This window comes from Dendrobates tinctorius, unplaced genomic scaffold (genome assembly GCF_039654945.1).
Source record: "Dendrobates tinctorius isolate UK_male_01 unplaced genomic scaffold, ASM3965494v1 ptg000074l, whole genome shotgun sequence".
NCBI lineage: Eukaryota > Metazoa > Chordata > Amphibia > Anura > Dendrobatidae > Dendrobates > Dendrobates tinctorius.
This window is the reverse complement of record NW_027361742.1, coordinates 6,343,217-6,362,706: the sequence shown is the minus strand read 5'-3', so window position 1 is coordinate 6,362,706 and position 19,490 is coordinate 6,343,217. Positions and strand designations below refer to the sequence as shown.

The following is a 19,490-nucleotide window of genomic DNA, read 5'->3' as shown; positions in this document are numbered from 1 at the left end:
GCCGGGGTGCGCCAGGTCTTGACCTCAGCCGTTGGGGTAGGGGTGGGCAGCCCAGTTAGGGAGGTTTAAAAATTGGCATATGTAGATGTGTTGGCTGGACAATCAGCTGCTGCAAAGGGCGTAATTGGGCAAGTCCGAGGAAGAGGAAGAGGAGGAAGAGGAAGAGGAGGTATGCTTAATGGTGGCGGTGGTCTTACAGTGGGGGTAGCGATGGAGCGTTTTTGGCTACCTTCAGATAGCACAGGTGCACATGTACTATCTGAGGTTTTGTAGTGCATCCACGCTTTCAAGTTCATGTTGATTAAATGTCTAAGCATGCAACTGGTATTCAAATTTCTGAGTTGTTTACCTTAGCTAAAGGTCCTTCCGCACTTCTTACAGGTACATTTGCCTCATCAGTAGGATTTTGGACAAAGAAGGGCTACACTGCACTCTTCCTACTATGGTAAACATTTTCTGGCCTTGCAGGCTGTGCTAAGTTGACCGTCTGGTCAAGCTGTCCTGCAACTCTTTTAGTTTTTGTTCCACGTTTTAGGACAGCTACGGGCCTGTTGAATAACCGCTGCTGCAATGTCAGTGCCTGCTGCGGATCCTTCTCCTTATCTGAACTATTGAGAGCGCCACCCTCCTCCCCCAATGGATGCCAATCCGGTCACAGAAATAGGTCATCCATCACCTCCTCTTCTTAAAAGTCATCTGCACCTTCCTCTTTACCTTCCTCTGTGTAACCGTGTAAGGTGTTATGGTATGCGGGAAGGGGCACCTGGGTTTCATCAGGGTCAGATTCTGGTTCAATAGACTGCGAAGGCAATGTCGTGTTCTGGGTCAATGTACCAGCAGAATCATCTAGCAGTGGCTGTGCATCAGTGCAGTCAATGTAAGATTCATCTTGGACTGGGGAATTCAGGATTTGACTGGATAACCCAGGCATGGTATGTGAACAGAGCTCCATAGAGTAATCTGCAGTGTGGGCTGCCACATCCTTAACTTTTGGTCGGGGTGAAGGACACAAGGAAAGGGTTTTTTATGACCAGAACCTTGCGCTGACGACTCCGTGCTTGCAGGTTTCGACCGTTCAGAAGAGGAGGCAATAGAGCTGGTGGCTGTTTAGGCAATGTACGCCAAAACCTGTTCCTGATGCTACGGCTTTAAAAGCGGTTTTCCTACTCCAAGAAAAGGCAACCTTACAGGCCTTCTTGGGTCAGAGGATGACGCAGGCTCAACACCTCCTGCCTTAGCTGCTATTGTGCTTTTTCCAGAACCAGCCGATGCACCACCACCATTAGTACCAGCCGCGCCCCCCTGCCCACGTCCGCGGCCTCTTCCACCATACTTCCTCATGTTTGGGAAAATGTAACCAAAATACCAACAGAGAGATGGTACTGTATGAGGAGCGTCCAGCTGTATAAGGTGTATTAAAAAAAATTAAATCAACGTATATATTATGTTAGTCACAGACGCTCTCACAGTATGTATTGGACCGTAATCCAACAAGCAGATATACGGAACTGTTTGAAAAACGGACCCGACTCTAAGGTGTAGGTGTGGAAAAATGGACAAAATCCTCGTTTTTTTCCAGAGTCACACACAGGTAGCTTCTATTTGTCCGTGCTAGAAGGCGGTACACGGTAGTGTGTGAGGAGCGTAAAGTACACTGCTAGACGATGTGTGAAAAAATGAAGGCTCAGTAACTCACCAGGACAAAATAATAAAAGTTGGAGTGCTTTGAAAAAAGCAGTTTGAACAGCAGTGTGCACACAGCAATGCAGCTAGCAGGTAGCCTTAAAAGGCAGCCTAATAACCACCAGCGCTGCTGCACACAACAAAAATCCTCCACTTTCACTGCACACTAACTGTGAGGTGAAAAGCGCTAGCAGCAGAAGCTATTTTTTTCTTCTTCCCTGTCTAACGCTCTCCCTGTTCAGAATCAGCAGCAGCACCTCTCCCTATTGTAAGATCGGCAGAAGTAAGATGGCGGTCGGCGTTCACAGCCTTTTATACCCACTGTGACGCCACATAAAGCCAGCCAATCACTGCAATGCCCTTCTCTAAGGCTAGTTTCACACTTGCTTTTTTTTGCAGCGCGTTTTTCCCGCAAAAAAACGCATTGAAAAAACGCATACAAAAGCATACAACTGCTGCGTTTTTTTCAAGCATTTTTATGAGCATGCATGAAAAAAACACAGCGTTTTTATGCGTTTGTATGCGTTTTTAGTGCGTTTTTACCGCGTTTGCGTTTTTTTCCAACATTAGGTGGCCCCTCACACTAACCCAAACCATGACTTTACTAACCCTAACCCTGACCCTAACCCTAACCCTAACCCTAACCCTGACCCTAACCCTTAACCAAATCATACTTAACCCTAACCCAAACCCTAAACCCTAACTAACCCTAACCCTAACCCTAACCCTGACCCTAACCCTAACCCTGACCCTAACCCTAACCCTAACCCTAACCCTGACCCTAACCCTAACCCTAACCCTGACCCTAACCCTTAACAAAACCATACTTAACCCTAACCCTGACCCTAACCCTGACCCTAACCCTAACCCTGACCCTAACCCTAACCCTGACCCTAACCCTAACCCTAACCCTAACCCTGACCCTAACCCTTAACCAAACCATACTTAACCCTAATCCTGACCCTAACCCTGACCCTAACCCTTAACAAAACCATACTTAACCCTAACCCTGACCCTAACCCTAACCCTAACCCTGACCCTAACCCTAACCCTAACCCTGACCCTAACCCTTAACCAAACCATACTTAACCCTAACCCTGACCCTAACCCTGGCCCTAACCCTTAACCAAACCATACTTAACCCTAACCCTGACCCAAACCCCAACCCTAACCCTGACCCTGACCCTAACCCTAACCCTAAACCCCCTTAACTAACCCTAACTCTAACCCAAACCCCTAAATTCCATGGTTAAAAAAAAAAAACGCATATGCAAAAAAACGCATACATGAGCATGCCAGTGCGCACATATGCGCATCCATAGGCTATAATGGCCATTTTTAGCGCAAAACGTGCGCATATGTGCGCATGCGCTTTTTTGCAGGGCCAAAAAATGCAACATGCTGCGTCTGGAAAATACAAACGCACACCCCAAAAAAACGCAGCGCATGAAAATCGCATACATGCGCTTACAAGCTCGCAGGTATGCGCACCCATGTTAAATATAGGGGAAAAAACGCATGCGCACATATGCGTTTTTTTCCAGCGCTAAAAAACGCAAATGTGAAACCAGCCTAAGATGGTGCTGGCCGCTGCCTATGTCATCGCGTTGCCCACAGTGTGCGTCCTCCGTCATTGGCTGAAAAAAGGCGCTAGAAGCATCATTTGAAATGCGACTTTGGCGCTCGGGTCGCCGACATCATGGCCGACCTCACGCTATGGTCGGGTTTCGTTTCATGAAACCCGACTTTGGCGAAAGTCGGCGATTTTTGAAATTGACCGGCCTGTTTCGCTCAACTCTACTGGTCACCTCTGACCAGAATACCACAGGAGGCGTTACGTATTTAATCATCTATAAACTTTATCTTCATTTTTACCACATCTAACAACATCACAAACAACTTTTCCCCTTACCCTATTTTATTATTTAATGGACGCCCCAGGGCCATAGACCAGGTTCCCTGTTGAAGTCGACGGGCCCGGTACCGAGTACCCCACGGCCCTGCTGCACTGCCGAGCGCTCAGGTGCTCCACAAGCAGCAAGTTTTTTAACCTGCTGAATACAGCTGATAAAAAATACACAGATCTGCACTGTCTCAAAGAATATCTTTGGTCCAAGTGCAATCTGATTTTTGATCTAATTGCACTCATCCGATTTATGCGCAAGTGTGAGCGAGGCCTTACAACCTATAACCTATGATGTCGGCCCAGAGGAAGGCAAGAACTCCATGAGGCAGATGGCCCCGCATAAAGGAAAAATTTCAGTCTCGACTGCAATCATGGCAATGAGACAATTTCCCTGGATAAATATCTTATTGCTGGAATTTAAAACACTTTCCCTGTGATTTGAAAATGATCACAATAATATTGAGTTTTAATAAATAGCACATTACACATATTTTAATACTTTATCTTTTATGTCCATTAGGAATGGGTTGAGGAATTAAAGGGAATCTGTCAGTAGATTTTTAAAATGCAATCTGTGAGCAGCAAAATGTAAGAGCAGAGCCCCTGATTCCAGGGATTTGTCACTTACTGGACTGCTTGGTGCAGTTTTAATAGAATCCCTGATTTATCTGTTGTAGATGCAGCAGTGCTCAGAATACTGACCTGTACAGTTGTGGCCAAAAGTATTGACACCCTGCAAGTCTGTCAGATAATATTCAGTTTCTTCCTGAAAATGATTGCAAACACAAATTCTTTGGTATTATTATCTTCATTTAATTTGTCTTAAATGAAAAAACACAAAAGGAATTGTCCTAAAGCCAAATTGGATATAATTCCACACCAAACATAAAAAAGAGGGTGGACAAAAGTATTGGCACTGTTCGAAAAATCATGTGATGCTTCTCTAATTTGTGTAATTAACAGCACCTGTAACTTACCTGTGGCACCTTACAGGTGTTGGCAATAACTAAATCACACTTGCAGCCAGTTGACATGGATTAAAGTTGACTCCACCTCTGTCCTGTGTCCTTGTGTGTACCACATTGAGCATGGAGAAAAGAAAGATGACCAAAGAACTGTCTGAGGACTTGAGAAACCAAATTGTGAGGAAGCATGAGCAATCTCAAGGCTACAAGTCCTTCTCCAAAGACCTGAATGTTCCTGTGTCTACCGTGCACAGTGTCATCAAGAAGTTTAAAGCCCGTGGCACTGTGGCTAACCTCCCTAGATGTGGATGGAAAAGAAAAATTGACAAGAGATTTCAACGCAAGATTGTGCGGATGATGGATAAAGAAGATCGACTAACATCCAAACAAGTTCATGCTGCCCTGCAGTCAAAGGGTACAACAGTGTCAACCCGTACTATCCGTCGGCGTCTGAATGAAAAGGGACTGTATGGTAGGAGACCCAGGAAGACCCCACTTCTTACCCCGAGACATAAAAAAGCCAGGCTGGAGTTTGCCAAAACTTACTTGAAAAAGTCTAAAACGTTTTGGATGAATGTTCTCTGGTCAGATGAGACAAAAGTAGAACTTTTGGGGCAAAGGCATCAACATAGCGTTTACAGGAGAAAAAAAGAGGCATTCAAAGAAAAGAACACGGTCCCTACAGTCAAACATGGCAGAGGTTCCCTGATGTTTTGGGGTTGCTTTGCTGCCTCTGGCACTGGACTGCTTGACCGTGTGCATGGCATTATGAAGTCTGAAGACTACCAACAAATTTTGCAGCATAATGTAGGGCCCAGTGTGAGAAAGCTGGGTCTCCCTCAGAGGTCATGGGTCTTCCAGCAGGACAATGACCCAAAACACACTTCAAAAAGCACTAGAAAATGGTTTGAGAGAAAGCACTGTAGAATTCTAAGGTGGCCAGCAATGAGTCCAGACCTGAATCCCATAGAACACCTGTGGAGAGATCTAAAAATGGCAGTTTGGAGAAGGCACCCTTCAAATATCAGGGACCTGGAGCAGTTTGCCATAGAAGAATGGCCTAAAATTTCAGCAGAGCATTGTAAGAAACTCATTGATGGTTACCGGAAGCGGTTGGTCGCAGTTATTTTGGCTAAAGGTTGTGCAACCAAGTATTAGGCTGAGGGTGCCAATACTTTTGTCTGGCCCATTTTTGGAGTTTTGTGTGAAATGATCAATGTTTTGCTTTTTGCTTCATTCTCTTTTGTGCTTTTTCATTTAAGACAAATTAAATGAAGATAATAATACCAAAGAATTTGTGTTTGCAATCATTTTCAGGAAGAAACTGAGCATTATCTGACAGAATTGCAGGGGTGTCAATACTTTTGGCCACAACTGTATATAACTCCGCCCACATCAATGTTTGACAGCTTTATGTACATTGAAAATGGTCAGCAAGCCACCAGTCAGCGGTTAGGGCCGGTTACAATATTTAGCTGAACGAGCCTACATGGGACACCTATTCCTGCACTGGTAACCTCTTACTGACAAAATACTGATTGTATTGAAACTACAGCACACAGTCAAATAAGTTTCTGCCCCTACATTTTGCATATCTCAGTTTAAATGGCAAAAATCTTCTGACATATTCCCTTTAAATGGAGAAAAATAGATGAACCCATCATCTAAATATGAGCTCCAGAGCTTCTCCATTGATCAGGCATAGTACATCAAGCTGCTCTCTTTTCCGAATTGCAGAATCATCTGCTACATTTTTTTCCAGTTTTGCACACAGTGTTTCAAAAAGTGTCAGAACCTTTACAAAAATGTTTGTTTAGCAAGAATGCAATTGGATATGGTGGTAGGAACGTCATTGACATCATAGCGCTAGTCTGCAGTTAGTCATCTGTATGTGATCATACCAGACCAAATAGCAGGAGATCAGAGCTGCCTGACAGGGTACATCTCACATACAGAGAAATTTGCTCTAAGCTCTGCGGGGGTAACACAGTGCCATATAATACAATGATTGCAGTACATTGGGGGGATAAAAACTTCTATAAAAGTCAATAGGGGCACAAAAACTGATCAGATACGGGCTACCATTCATATGTCACACAATTTAAGAGTCATTACAATTATTAACAATGGAAACTGTATTTGAACTTAGTTAATAAATTATTCATGTTAAAACTGGATGGCACAGAGATGACAAAAATGGACAAAGGGATTGTATATGGATGACAAGATGACCATACAAATGAAAAATTGTTTTTCTCGATGAAAAATGGACACAGGGATTGCATATGGATGACAATATGAATGAAAAATGGTTTTTTTCTGGATGAAAAATGGACAATTTTGTGTACACTCATCAGCATGGGCAGACATACCGCCTGTTCAACCGATGTGGCTGCACCGGGGCCCAGAGACTCCAGGGGGCCCCTGCAGGGAGGCTAATGATGAGGGCAATCTGGCTGGTTTCTCCGGGCTTGAGGCTCCGGGGGGCCCCTGGCCAGATTGCCCTCATGTGCGGCGGGCAGGGAGCGATCCCAGCAGCTCCGCTGCCTGCAAGAGAAAATAGCAGGAGCGGAGCTGCAATGATCCGTCCTGCTTCCTGCCCAGCACCAGGCCTTCCTGTCTCTGACACAGAGAGCAATGCCGCTGGATGTCATCACCATTCAGTGGCTGCTGTGCCAAAGCGAGGAAGCGCGGGTGCCAGTGATGCTGCAGACAGGTGAGAGGTGCTGTGTGTATGTGTGTGTGTGTGTGTGTGTGTGTAGGTGGAGGAGAAGGCAATGATGTGGTGATGGGGAGAAGGCCATGATGGAGGTCATGGGGAGAAGGCCATGATGGGGAGATGGGGATAAGGCCATGATGGAGGTGATGGGGAGAAGGCATTGATGGAGTGATGGGGAGAAGGCAATGATGGGGGTGATGGGGAGAAGGCAATGATGGGGTGTTGGAGAAGGCAATGATGGGAGTGATGGAGAGAAAGCAATGATGGGAGTGATGGGGAGAAGGCAGTGATGGGGTGATGGAGAAGGCAATGATGGGGAGAAGGCAATGATGGAGGTGATGGGGAGAAGGCAATGATGGGGGTGATGGGAAGAAGGTAATGATGGGGTCATGGAGAAGGCAATGATGGGAGTGATGGGGAGAAAGCAATGATGGGAGTGATGGGGAGAAGGCAGTGATGGGGTGATGGAGAAGGCAATGATGGGGAGAAGGCAATGATGGGGTGATGGGGAGAAGGCAATGATGGGGTGATGGAGAAGGCAATGATGGGGGTGATGGGAAGAAGGCAATGATGGGGGTGATGGAGAGGGCAATGATGGGGTGGTAGGGGAGAAGGCAATTATGGAGGTGGTGGAAAGGGCAATGATGGGGTGGTGGGGGAAAAAGAAATGATGATGTGGGTGGTGAGGGAGATGCTATGATGGTGGTGGTGGAAAGGGCAATAATGGGGGTGGTGGATGAGGAGGAAATGATTGAAGTGGTGGAATGGGCAATAATGGGAGTGGTGGGGGAGAAAGCAAAGATAATGGTGGGGGAAATAAAATGATGGAGGTGGTGAAGAGGGCAATGATGGGGTGGGGAGAGGACAATAATGGGATGCAGGGGGAGGAGGACAATGAGGGGTGTGGGGGATTGGGATGGGAGGAAGGGGGACTTATAATGGCCTTAGGAATAGGGGGAGGTGGAGGACGACATTATCGCTTATTATGTCTAACACAGTCCCTTAGTATATAGTGTAAGTACTTATTATGTACTTATGTATAACACAGTCTCTTACCATATAGTATACACACTAATTCTGTATAATACCATCTTTAGCTACATAGTTTCCTCGCTTATTATGTATAACACCATCTCTTATTATGTACCATCCTCTCTAGTTATATATTATTATATAGCTTCCTCTGCTGCTATATACAGTGCTGTCTCTTACATAGTGTATCCTTGTTAATTTTGTTATTCACAGCGCCCTCTTTTATTACATAGTCCCCTCTCTTTTAAATTACCTCCATCAGCCATCATTGAATTATACATCTATCAAGACAGGATGGTATGTAATAAAAAACAGGGCTCTATATAATCCAATATGTAAGGGACGTTACTAGTGTTGAGCGATAACTTCCGATATCGGGAAATATTGGATAGGATTGGATCGGACTGATACCCCAAAAATATCGGATATCGCCGATTCCGATACCGGAAACCAATGCAAGTCAATGGGACACAAATATCGGAATGAAAATAAACACTTACTTTCCTTGTAAGTTAATTCTACATGAAGGAAAACAACTAAGAATAATGTAGAATGTATTGGGGGAGGTGGAGGAGACATTAAAGGCATAGAGGTTTAGCCCAATCAAATGGAATAGCAGGAATTAATTTTTTTTTTAAGATGTTCGGAGTTACAAAGATATTGACTATGTTAAGCTTTTTATATTTTGTCAGATATTTATGTTTCACTACTTCCATGCTCTTCACCTTCTTTTTTACTTCTCCCACACTTTCTCCTTCATCACCCTCTTCAGGGTCATCTTCTTGGTCTTCTTCGGGGTGGTCTTCAGGGTCGTCGTCTCCAGGGTCGTCATTTTTGGGGTCGTCTTCTTCGGAGTGGTCTTCAGGGTCGTCGTCTTTAGGGTCGTCATCAGGGAGATCCAGAGTGATTACCAAAAACCATTTCAAAAAGCTTCAACTTGGAAATGTAGCAGAAGGTACAAGAATGCTGAGGAACTGCTGAGAACCAGCTGACAGTACTGGAACCTGGATGGGTAGCCGAAGGTACAAGAGCCAATGGAACTACCGAGGACCAGCTGATGGTACTGGAACCCGGTTACTAAGCAGGAGGTACCTGTGCCAGAAAGCACTACCAAGGACCAGCAGACGTTGTTGGAACTCGGATACCGAGATGGAGGCACCTAAGCCAAAGGCTCTGCCTGGAACCAGCTGACGTTACTGGAACCCAAGGGGACATATTCAAGATTGACTTCCAAAGAACCAGCTAATGGTACTGGAACTCAAATAGGCAGCAGAAGGTACACATGAAAAAAAAGTTGCAAGGCCACAAGCCGGCCGGAGTTATGGAAACCCACAGTCCTACAGGGGGAGCTTGTCCTATTGGCACTATGGAACCAGCCTTGATTGCCAGATCCCGCAGCCCACATTAGGAAGCACCTAATCTGCAGGCACCATAGAGTCGGCTAACCTGACCGCAACACGACAGTACAATGTATTGGAGGCAAAGTGTCGTTGACACTACCCGGAAACAGCTGGCGTGCTGGAACCAGGCTGGGCAGGAGGGAGTACCCATGCCAAAGACACTTCTGAGCAGCAACTAGCGGTGTTGGAGCCCAGGGATTACATGACTTAGGAAAGTCTGACTGACGGCTTCACTGTAATGACCCCTCCCAAAACCCACACTTACCTGTTGTGAGTTCATTTTCCCCTTCGTCACTGAGGTCTGGTGAACTCCCTATTCTGGTAAAGGAAGGTAATGAGCCTGATTATCAGGCACCTGAGACTAATGAGGATGACTGGCTGAGTGGAGTCACTGACTGGATATAAGGCTGCCGACGCCCTTCTGCCCTGTGGGTGATTTCTCTGTGGACTTCTAGGACACCAGTCTGATTCCTGCTTCCCTAAAGCTAAGTTTTCTGCTTTGCCTGTTTGCATTTATGTTTTGTTTTTGTTTTCCTTGCTTTTCTGGATTCTGCCATTCCCTGCTGGGGTGAGCTGAATCTCCTTTTGACTGTTGCTCTGTCTTCAGAATATTCCTGAGTACTGACATAGTTTTTTTTTAAGCCTAGCGTCTTCAGGGCCTTTTTCACTGTCAGTCTGTTGGCTCTTATTTTCATAGGGTTTTTCACAGATTGCAGACAGCAGCCTTCCTGTCCTTTCCTATCTAGGTAGTTTGGGCCCCGTCTTTGCTCAGTCTATCTTTCTGTCTGTGTTAGTGTTTTCATCTTGCTTCACTGTCATTATATGTTGGGGGCTGCCTATTGCTTTGGGGTCTGCTCTGGGGCAGTTTAGATTTCACCTTTCTTTCTGTAGGCCTATTTAATTCTCCGACTGTGATCGAGGGGTCTAGGGCTTCGTAGGAACCCCCCACGGCTACTGTTTTTTGTTGTGATAGGATCAGGGGTCTGCAATCCGATAGCTGCCAACTGCTCTGGTTTTCTGGACTTAGCTAGCATTTCTGTTTTTGCCTCCTGTACTGTCAAAAGTTCCGAAAGTGGGCGGTCCTTACTACCTGGAGTGATAATGCCTTGGCTGCTCTCTTTCGGAAGGGTTTGTCAGAAGCCGTAAAAGATACTATGGTGGGATTTCCTGTTCCCTCTGGTCTGGACGATTCTATGTCATTAGCCATTCAGGTTGATCGGCGTTTACGTGAACGCAGGACTGCACAAGAGGTGTTGCCACCGGTTGAACAGACGTCTGAACCTATGCAATGTGATAGAGTTTTGTCTAAGGCGCAACGTCAGGAGTTCAGAAGGCGTAATAAGCTGTGTTTTTTCTGTGGGGATGCCTCTCATATTATTTCTGTTTGTCCTAAATGAGAGAAATGCTTTGCACACGTTTTCTGTTGGTGGTGTTCAACCTAAGTTTCTTCTGGCAATTACTCTGATCTGCTCCCTGTCCACATTTTCCTCCAAGGCTTTTGTGGATTCGGGAGTAGCGCTAAACCTAATGGACTTGGATTTTGCTAAACGTTGTGGATTTCCGATGACACCTCTGCAGACGCCTATCCCTTTGAGGGGGATTGATGCTACTCCTTTGGCTAAAAATAAACCTCAGTTTTGGACCCAGATGGTAATGCGGGTCGCCCCAGACCATCAAGAAAATTGCAGATTTTTGGTGTTGCATGGTCTGCATGATGCCGTTGTTCTGGGGTTTCCCTGGTTGCAAATTCATAATCCAGTTTTGGATTGGAAGTCTGTGTCTGTGGTGAGTTGGGGTTGTCGGTGTGCCTTTAGTGAGGCTCCGTTTTTTTCCACCTCTCCTCAGTCGCATGATGTTCCTGACTATTTGGCAGACTTCTATGATGTATTTAGTGAGAATGAGTCTGCGTCCTTGCCTCCTCATAGGAGTTATGACTGTGCAATTGAACTGAGCCCGGGGTGTAAATTTCCCAAGGGTCGGCTCTTCAATTTATCTGTACCCAAGCACGAGGCTATGTGGTCCTATATTAAGGAGGCGTTGGAGAAGGGTCATATTAGACCATCCTCTTCACCCTTAGGTGCCGGTTTTTTTTTTGTGGCCAAAAAGGATGGTTCTTTAAGGCCTTGTATTGATTATCGTGCCCTCAATAAAATTACTATTAAATATCAGTATCCGTTACCCCTGATTTCGGATCTATTCTCTAGAGTTAGAGGTGCTTGCTGGTTTACCAAGCTTGACCTCAGGGGGGCATATAATCTTATCCGCATTAAGCAGGGGGATGAATGGAAGACGGCGTTTAATACTCCAGAGGGACATTTTGAGTACCTCGTGATGCCTTTTGGGCTCACTAATGCCCCTTCTGTCTTCCAGTGCTCCATGAACGATATTTTCCGAGACTTTGTCGATAAATTTTTGATTATCTATCTGGATGATATTTTGATCTTCTCCAAGGATTGGGATTCTCATGTGGAACATATTCGGACTGTGTTCCGGATCTTGAGGGAGAATTCCCTGAATGTCAAAGGATCGAAATGCCTTTTTGGAGTACAGAGGATTTCATTTTTGGGATTTATTTTGTCTCCGTCAACTATTGAAATGGACCCGGCCAAGGTACAGGCCATTTATGATTGGGTTCATCATCATCTACACTACCCTCTTCAAACGACTGCTTCTCCTGGGTAGTCTCGACAGCACAGTACGCACCAGAAAGTGGCACCGGGGTCTCATCATCAGATGCGTACTGAGGTGTGCTGACCATAGGCACTGGCCCACCCGCCTCTTCAGATTCAGAGAGTCAAAGCTGTTGTGCATCACTGCATACTACCTCTTCTTCAAATTCTCAAATGCTGCTTAGCTGGCCCCCTCTTTCCAAGCCAACAGATTCAGAGAACAGAAGTAGAGATGGCTCCTTTCCAGGGCTCTCTGACTGCCTGGGCAATTTGGCAGGTGGTGAAGAGACAGATGGGTGCTCTTCAGTGCTCTGGACTTAAGAGGATCTGGAACTAATTGAAGTCGATGCGTTAGCTGCCATCCATCCGACAACGGCTTCCATTTGTTCGTCCCGCAGCAGTGGGGTACGGCGAGTTCCTACAAAGCTGCGCATAAAGGACTGTTCCCTGGGAAAACTGGGGGATGCTGAGTCACTGGTGCCCACATCAGGCACAGAATCCCCACATCCTCTCCCTGCAGAAACTCCATGCCCACGACCACATGCCTTACTCCCTGCCTTCTTCATCTTGGTAGACTGATAAAGATAGGCAGAAAAGTACTAAGAGCTTAGTGTGCTTATTCCTGAACAGCTGCTAACAGGTATAAGAAACACTAATTTTATAAAGTGTGGACTAGACTTTAATATGAGCTAATGTGGCCTACACAACTGTAAAGTGGAGTGTTTGGTGAACTTTATTAACTTTTTTTTTCACAAAAAGACACTGGATGTGCCCAAAGATGTAAAACCAATAGTATCACAAACGTTTTGTAGCTATTACAATGCAGGAAGGTAACCTACAATGCAATAGATGAGGCTCCAAAAAATAGGCTAATACTAATCTGGCTGGGGCTGCAGGGCACAAGCCAGCAGAAAGGCTCCTCTATCTACTCCTATATAGTGTTTGCAAATATTCTAGCTGGATACGGATGGAACCACACTGATAGGAGAAATTTGGAAAAATGATCAGCACTAATGCAAAAAAGGACAATGTATGAGGCAGTGACACACGCTGAGCGGACTACAACCGGAGGTGGGTGCAGAACACACTACAGCGTGAGCTGCACTCAAACACAGAGACTTCGCTGACAGCCGTGAACAGCGCTGCAATGAAAAGAAAGCTACAGCGGTTGATAAAGTATCCTGGGTAAAGCAAAAAATAGAGAAATCGCTAGGTCACACTGTCCCTCAGAACAGCAGCGTCCTATCCCTAACTGAATTCACAGCAGAGTGAACTCAAAATGGCGGCGGCGGCGGCTTTTATACTGCATCATGACATCATTTCAGCAGCCAATCACAGCCATGCCAGTAGTTACATGCCTAACATGCTCTAACAGGATGTGCCCACACTTCTTAGGATCCTCATTGGCTGAATAAAATCAAACTGGCTTATTGCATTATGGGAACTTCAGATTCCGGTATTCGATATACTAAAAGTATCGGAACTCAGTATTGGAATTCCGATACCGCGAATATCGGCCGATACCCGATAATGCAGTATCGGAATGCGCAAAACTAGACGTTACTGTGCATGACAAGAGAGGGCACAGCGTAAGGAACAGCAATATACATAATAAAGGAGACTGTTATGAATGAGTCACCATAGGAGGCAAAAACAGAAATACTAGCTAAGTCCAGAAAACCAGAGAAGTTGGCAGCTATCGGATTGCAGACCCCTGAACCTATCAACAACAACTAGCAGTAGCCGTGGGGGGTTCCTACGGTGCCCTAGAACCCTCGATCACAGCCGGAGAACTAAATAGCCTAAAGAGAGAAAGGGAAATCTAAACTGACCCAGAGCAGACCCCAAAGCAATAGGCAGCCCCCAACATATAATGACGGTGAAGCAAGATGAAAAAACACTCACACAGATAGAAAGATAGGCTGAGCAAATGATGGGGCCCAAGCTAACTAACTAGGAAAGGATAGAAAAGCTGCTGTCTGCAATCCGCCAAAACCCTATCAAAACAAGAGCCAACAGACTGATAGGGAAAAAAGCCATGAAGACGCTAGGCTTCAAAAAGACTATATCAGTACTCAGGTATTTTCTGAAGACAGAGCAAAAAGGAATTCAGCTCACCCCAGCAGGGAATGGCAGAAATCCAGAAAAACAAGGCAAAACAAAACCAAAACACAAATGCAAAAAGCAGAGCAGAAAACCTAGCTTTTGAGGAGCAGGAATCAGACTGGTCTCCTAGAATCCCTCAGAGAGATCACCAGCAAGGCAGGAGGGAGTCGGCTGCCTTATATCCAGTCAGCAATTCCAGTCACCCAGTCATCATCATCCTGCACAGGTGCTTGGTAATCAGCCTCACTACCTTCCTTCACCAGAAGAGGGAGTTCATCAGACATCAATGGTGAAGGGGAAAATGAACTCACAACAGGAGACTATGTAATATATAAACATGTATGTGTGTGTGGCGATATATATATATATATACACAGTATATATCTAATATATAAAGCTCAATGTGTGTGTGTGTGTGTGTGTGTGTGTGTGTGTGTGTGTGTGTGTGTGTGTGTGTGTATGTCCGGGATTGGCATCTGCACCGTCGCAGCTACAGCCACAAAATTTTGCACAGTCACGCGTCTGGACCCCGAGAGCGTCATAGGCTATGTTGTGAGGCAAAATTTTAACCCCGCATGTTCCAATTCACCAAACAATTTTGCCCCTATCTACATAATGGGGAAAAAGTGAAAGGAAAAGTGATGGAGGCAAATTGACAGCTACCAGATGTGAACAAGGGGGACTTAAAGAATGAGAGCGATGGTGCCAAAGAGTGTATACCATACAGTTGCTAAGGTGAGGCACTGACATGGGATACTCATCACACACGGGGATATGAACACACACAGAAAATGCGCCACACGCTACCTCGTGCTTCAACACATATACCACCCACAGCACACCTTTCACCACACATACACCAACCTCGCCACATAAAAGTCGAAACACAAAAGTCGCCACTCAAAACTCGCCACGCTGTGCCAGAGCTGTTTAAAAGATGAAAAATGAGCTGTGATTGGTTGCTATCAGCAACAGTATTCTTTGTAGACAGTTGTGGTAACTGAGGCCTATTATTCTTATCATTTCTATGGTGTTATCATCCTTCTGTAAAGCTGGAAATAACACAATTTATTACCGTGCTAACACCGACCACCCTCTGACACAGACTGCAGGGGGAACCCAGTATCATATAGAATAGGATTAGATACACGCCTCAGCAGTCAGTATCACACAGGAAAGGATTAGAAACACAGCTCAGCAGTCAGTATCACACAGGAGAGGATTAGATACACAGCTCAGCAGTCAGTATCACACAGGAAAGGAATAGATACACGGCTCAGCAGACAGTATCACACAGGATAGGATTAGATACACAGCTCAGCACACAGTATCACACAGAATAGTATTAGATACATGGCTCAGCAGACAGTATCACACAGAATAGGATTAGATACACGGCTCAGCAGTCAGTATCACACAGGATAGGATTTGATACACGGCTCAGCAGTCAGTATCACACAGGACAGGATTAGATAAACGGCTGAGCAGTCAGTAACACACATGATAGGATTAGGTACATGGATCAGCAGTCAGTATCACACAGGATAGGGTTAGATATACGGCTCAGCAGACAGTATCACACAGGATAGGATTAGATACACCACTCAGCAGTCAGTATCACACAGGATAGGATTAGATACACGGCTGAGCAGTCAGTAAAACACGATAGGATTAGATACACAGCTCAGCAAAAAGTATCACACAGGAGAGGATTAGGTACACAGCTCAGCAGACATTATCACACAGGATAGGGTTAGATACACAGCTCAGAAACAGGATGTGCCAAAGGAGAGGACATTTTCATTCCAAGAATTCCACTCATTCCATCTGATTTGTTTTTTTTTTTAAACGCCTCCAGTTTCCAGTTCAAACAGAATAGGATTAGATACATGGCTCAGCAGTCAGTATCACACAGGATAGGATAAGATACACGGCTGAGCAGTCAGTAACACACATGATAGGATTAGGTACATGGCTCAGCAGTCAGTATCACACAGGATAGAGTTAGATACACGGCTCAGCAGATGGTATCACACAGTATAGGATTAGATACACTGCTCAACAGTCAGTATCACACCGGATAGGATTAGATACACGGCTGAGCAGTCAGTAACACACAATAGGATTAGATACACAGCTCAGCAGAAAGTATCACACAGGAGAGGATTATGCAAATAAAGTCTGTGGAGCCTCATTTAAGAGTCTCAAACATGGGACTAGCCAGATCTTCCTCCAGGGAAGGACCCAGCCAAGGAGTGGCTCCTTTTGGAAACCACCATTACCACCATATTAAGTGGCCCTTTATGTCAATATCCAGCTCTTTACGAGTTTACAGATATGACAAGGGAATTACCAAGGCCAGATGTCCATCCATAGACAGCTGTTTCAGGGTGTTACCCCTCATCAGTGTGGAGTAGGATTCTGGCTAGGTGGGAGCAATGCCTAGTAGACCAACATCACGAAACAATCACTGACCTCAGGGAGACCAGTCAAAGAAAACAGTGCAGCAGCCGGCAAAGGCGCTCAATCAGTGAAATCCTAGGTGCATTGCTCCCTGGGAAATACGAATATGCAAATAAAGTCCGTGGAGCCTCATTTAAGAGTCTCAAACACGGGACTAGCCAGGTAATTCCCTTGTCATATCTGTAAACTCGTAAAGAGCTGGATATTGACATAAAGGGCCACTTAATATGGTGGTAATGGTGGTTTCCGAAAGGAGCCACTCTCTGGCTGGGTCCTTCACTGGAGGAAGATCTGGCTAGTCCCATGTTTGAGACTCTTAAATGAGGCTTCACGGACTTTATTTGCATATTCGTATTACCCAGGGAGCAATGCACCTAGGATTTCACTGATTGAGCGCCTTTGCCGGCTGCTGCAGTGTTTTCTTTGACTGGTCTCCCTGAGGTCAGTGATTGTTTCATCATGTTGGTCTACTAGGCATTGCTCCCACCTAGCCAGAATCCTACTCCATACTGATGAGGGGCAACACCCCGAAACAGCTGTCTGTGGATGATACCTGGCCTTGGTAATTCCCTTGTCATATCTGTAAACTCGTAAAGAGCTGGATATTGACATAAAGGGCCACTTAATATGGTGGTAATGGTGGTTTCCGAAAGGAGCCACTCCTTGGCTGGGTCCTTCCCTGGAGGAAGATCTGGCTAGTCCCATGTTTAAGACTCTTAAATGAGGCTCCACAGACTTTATTTGCATATTCATATTTCCCAGTGAGCAATGCACCAAGGATTTCACTGATTGAGCACCTTTGCCGGCTGCCGCAGTGTTTTCTTTGACTGGTCTCCCTGAGGTCAGTGATTGTTTCGTGATACAGGAGAGGATTAGGTACATAGCTCAGCAGACATTATCACACAGGATAGGGTTAGATACACAGCTCAGAAACAGGATGTGCCAAAGGAGAGGACATTTTCATTCCAAGAATTCCACTCATTCCATCTGATTTGTTTTTTTATTTTAAATGCCTCCAGTTTCCAGTTCAACTGCTATTTGCAGTGTCCACTAACAATGCTCAGGGACAGTCCTTGAAAGTAGTAGAGATCGATTTGCAATCTCCATGCTTTTCTCATGGTCAACTTTACGTGATCTGTTCAAGAGTTGAAACTGCCAAAAATCTGTTCATCTTTGCACCGAAAGGAGAAACCAAAAATGTTGTTTATCAAAAGGCTCTTGAATGAGTTGAAAATAAAATACTATCAATACTTGGGCAATCGTTTAGTTAATTTGTGTTGCAAATCTGTAGTGTTGAATATATATATATATGATGTGAAATGTTTTTATGTGCAATATAATCATCATAAATAATTTGTTATAACTAACCACAGTTGGTTACTATGCTCAGGCAACGCCGGACTCTTCAGCTAGTATATATATATATATATATATATATATACATACAGTCATATGTTAAAGTTTGGTCACCCCTATTAATGTTAACCTTTTTTCTTTATAACAATTTTGGTTTTTGCAACAGCTATTTCAGTTTCATATATCTAATAACTGATGGACTCAGTTATATTTCTGGATTCAAATGAGGTTTATTGTACTAACAGAAAATATGCAATCTGCATTTTAACAAAATTTGACCGGTGCAAAGTATGGGCACCTCAACATAAAAGTGACATTAATATTTCGTAGATCCTCCTTTTGCAAAAATAACAGCCTCTAGTCGCTTCCTGTAGCTATTAATGAGTTCCTGGATCCTGGATGAAGGTATTTGTGACCATTCCTGTTTGCAAAACAATTCCAGTTCAGTTAAGTTAGATGGTCGCCGAGCATGGACAGCCCGCTTCAAATCATCCCACAGATATTCAATGATATTCAGGTCTGGGGACTGGGATGGCCATTCCAGAACATTGCAATTGTTCCTCTGCATGAATGCCTGAGTAGATTTGGAGCGGTGTTTTGGATCATTGTCTTGCTGAAATATCCATCCCCTGCGTAACTTCAACTTCGTCACTGATTCTTGCACATTATTGTCAAGAATCTGCTGATACTGAGTTGAATCCATGCAACCCTCAACTTTAACAAGATTCTCGGTGCCGGCATTGGCCACACAGCCCCAAAGCATGATGGAACCTCCACCAAATTTTACTGTGGGTAGCAAGTGTTTTTCTTGGAATGCTGTGTTTTTTAGCCTCCATGCATAACGCCTTTTTGTATGACCAAACAACTCAATCTTTGTTTCATCAGTCCACAGGACCTTCTTCCAAAATGTAACTGGCTTGTCCAAATGTGCTTTTGCATACCTCAGGCGACTCTGTTTGTGGCGTGCTTGCAGAAACGGCTTCTTTCGCATCACTCTCCCATACAGCTTCTCCTTGTGCAAAGTGCGCTGTATTGTTGACCGATGCACAGTGACACCATCTGCAGCAAGATGATGCTGCAGGTCTTTGGTGGTGGTCTGTGGATTGTCCTTGACTGTTCTCACCATTCTTCTTCTCTGCCTTTCTGATATTTTTCTTGGCCTGCCACTTCTGGGCTTAACAAGAACTGTAC

The 19,490-nt window shown here is 45.0% G+C and overlaps 1 protein-coding gene across 2 annotated transcripts in view; it reads right to left on the bottom strand.

Moving 5' to 3' along the window:
- KCNT2 (potassium sodium-activated channel subfamily T member 2) overlaps positions 1-19,490 on the bottom strand; it is a 1,782,840-nt gene that overhangs the window by 148,093 nt on the left and 1,615,257 nt on the right. The gene's annotated exons all lie outside the window — the stretch shown is intronic.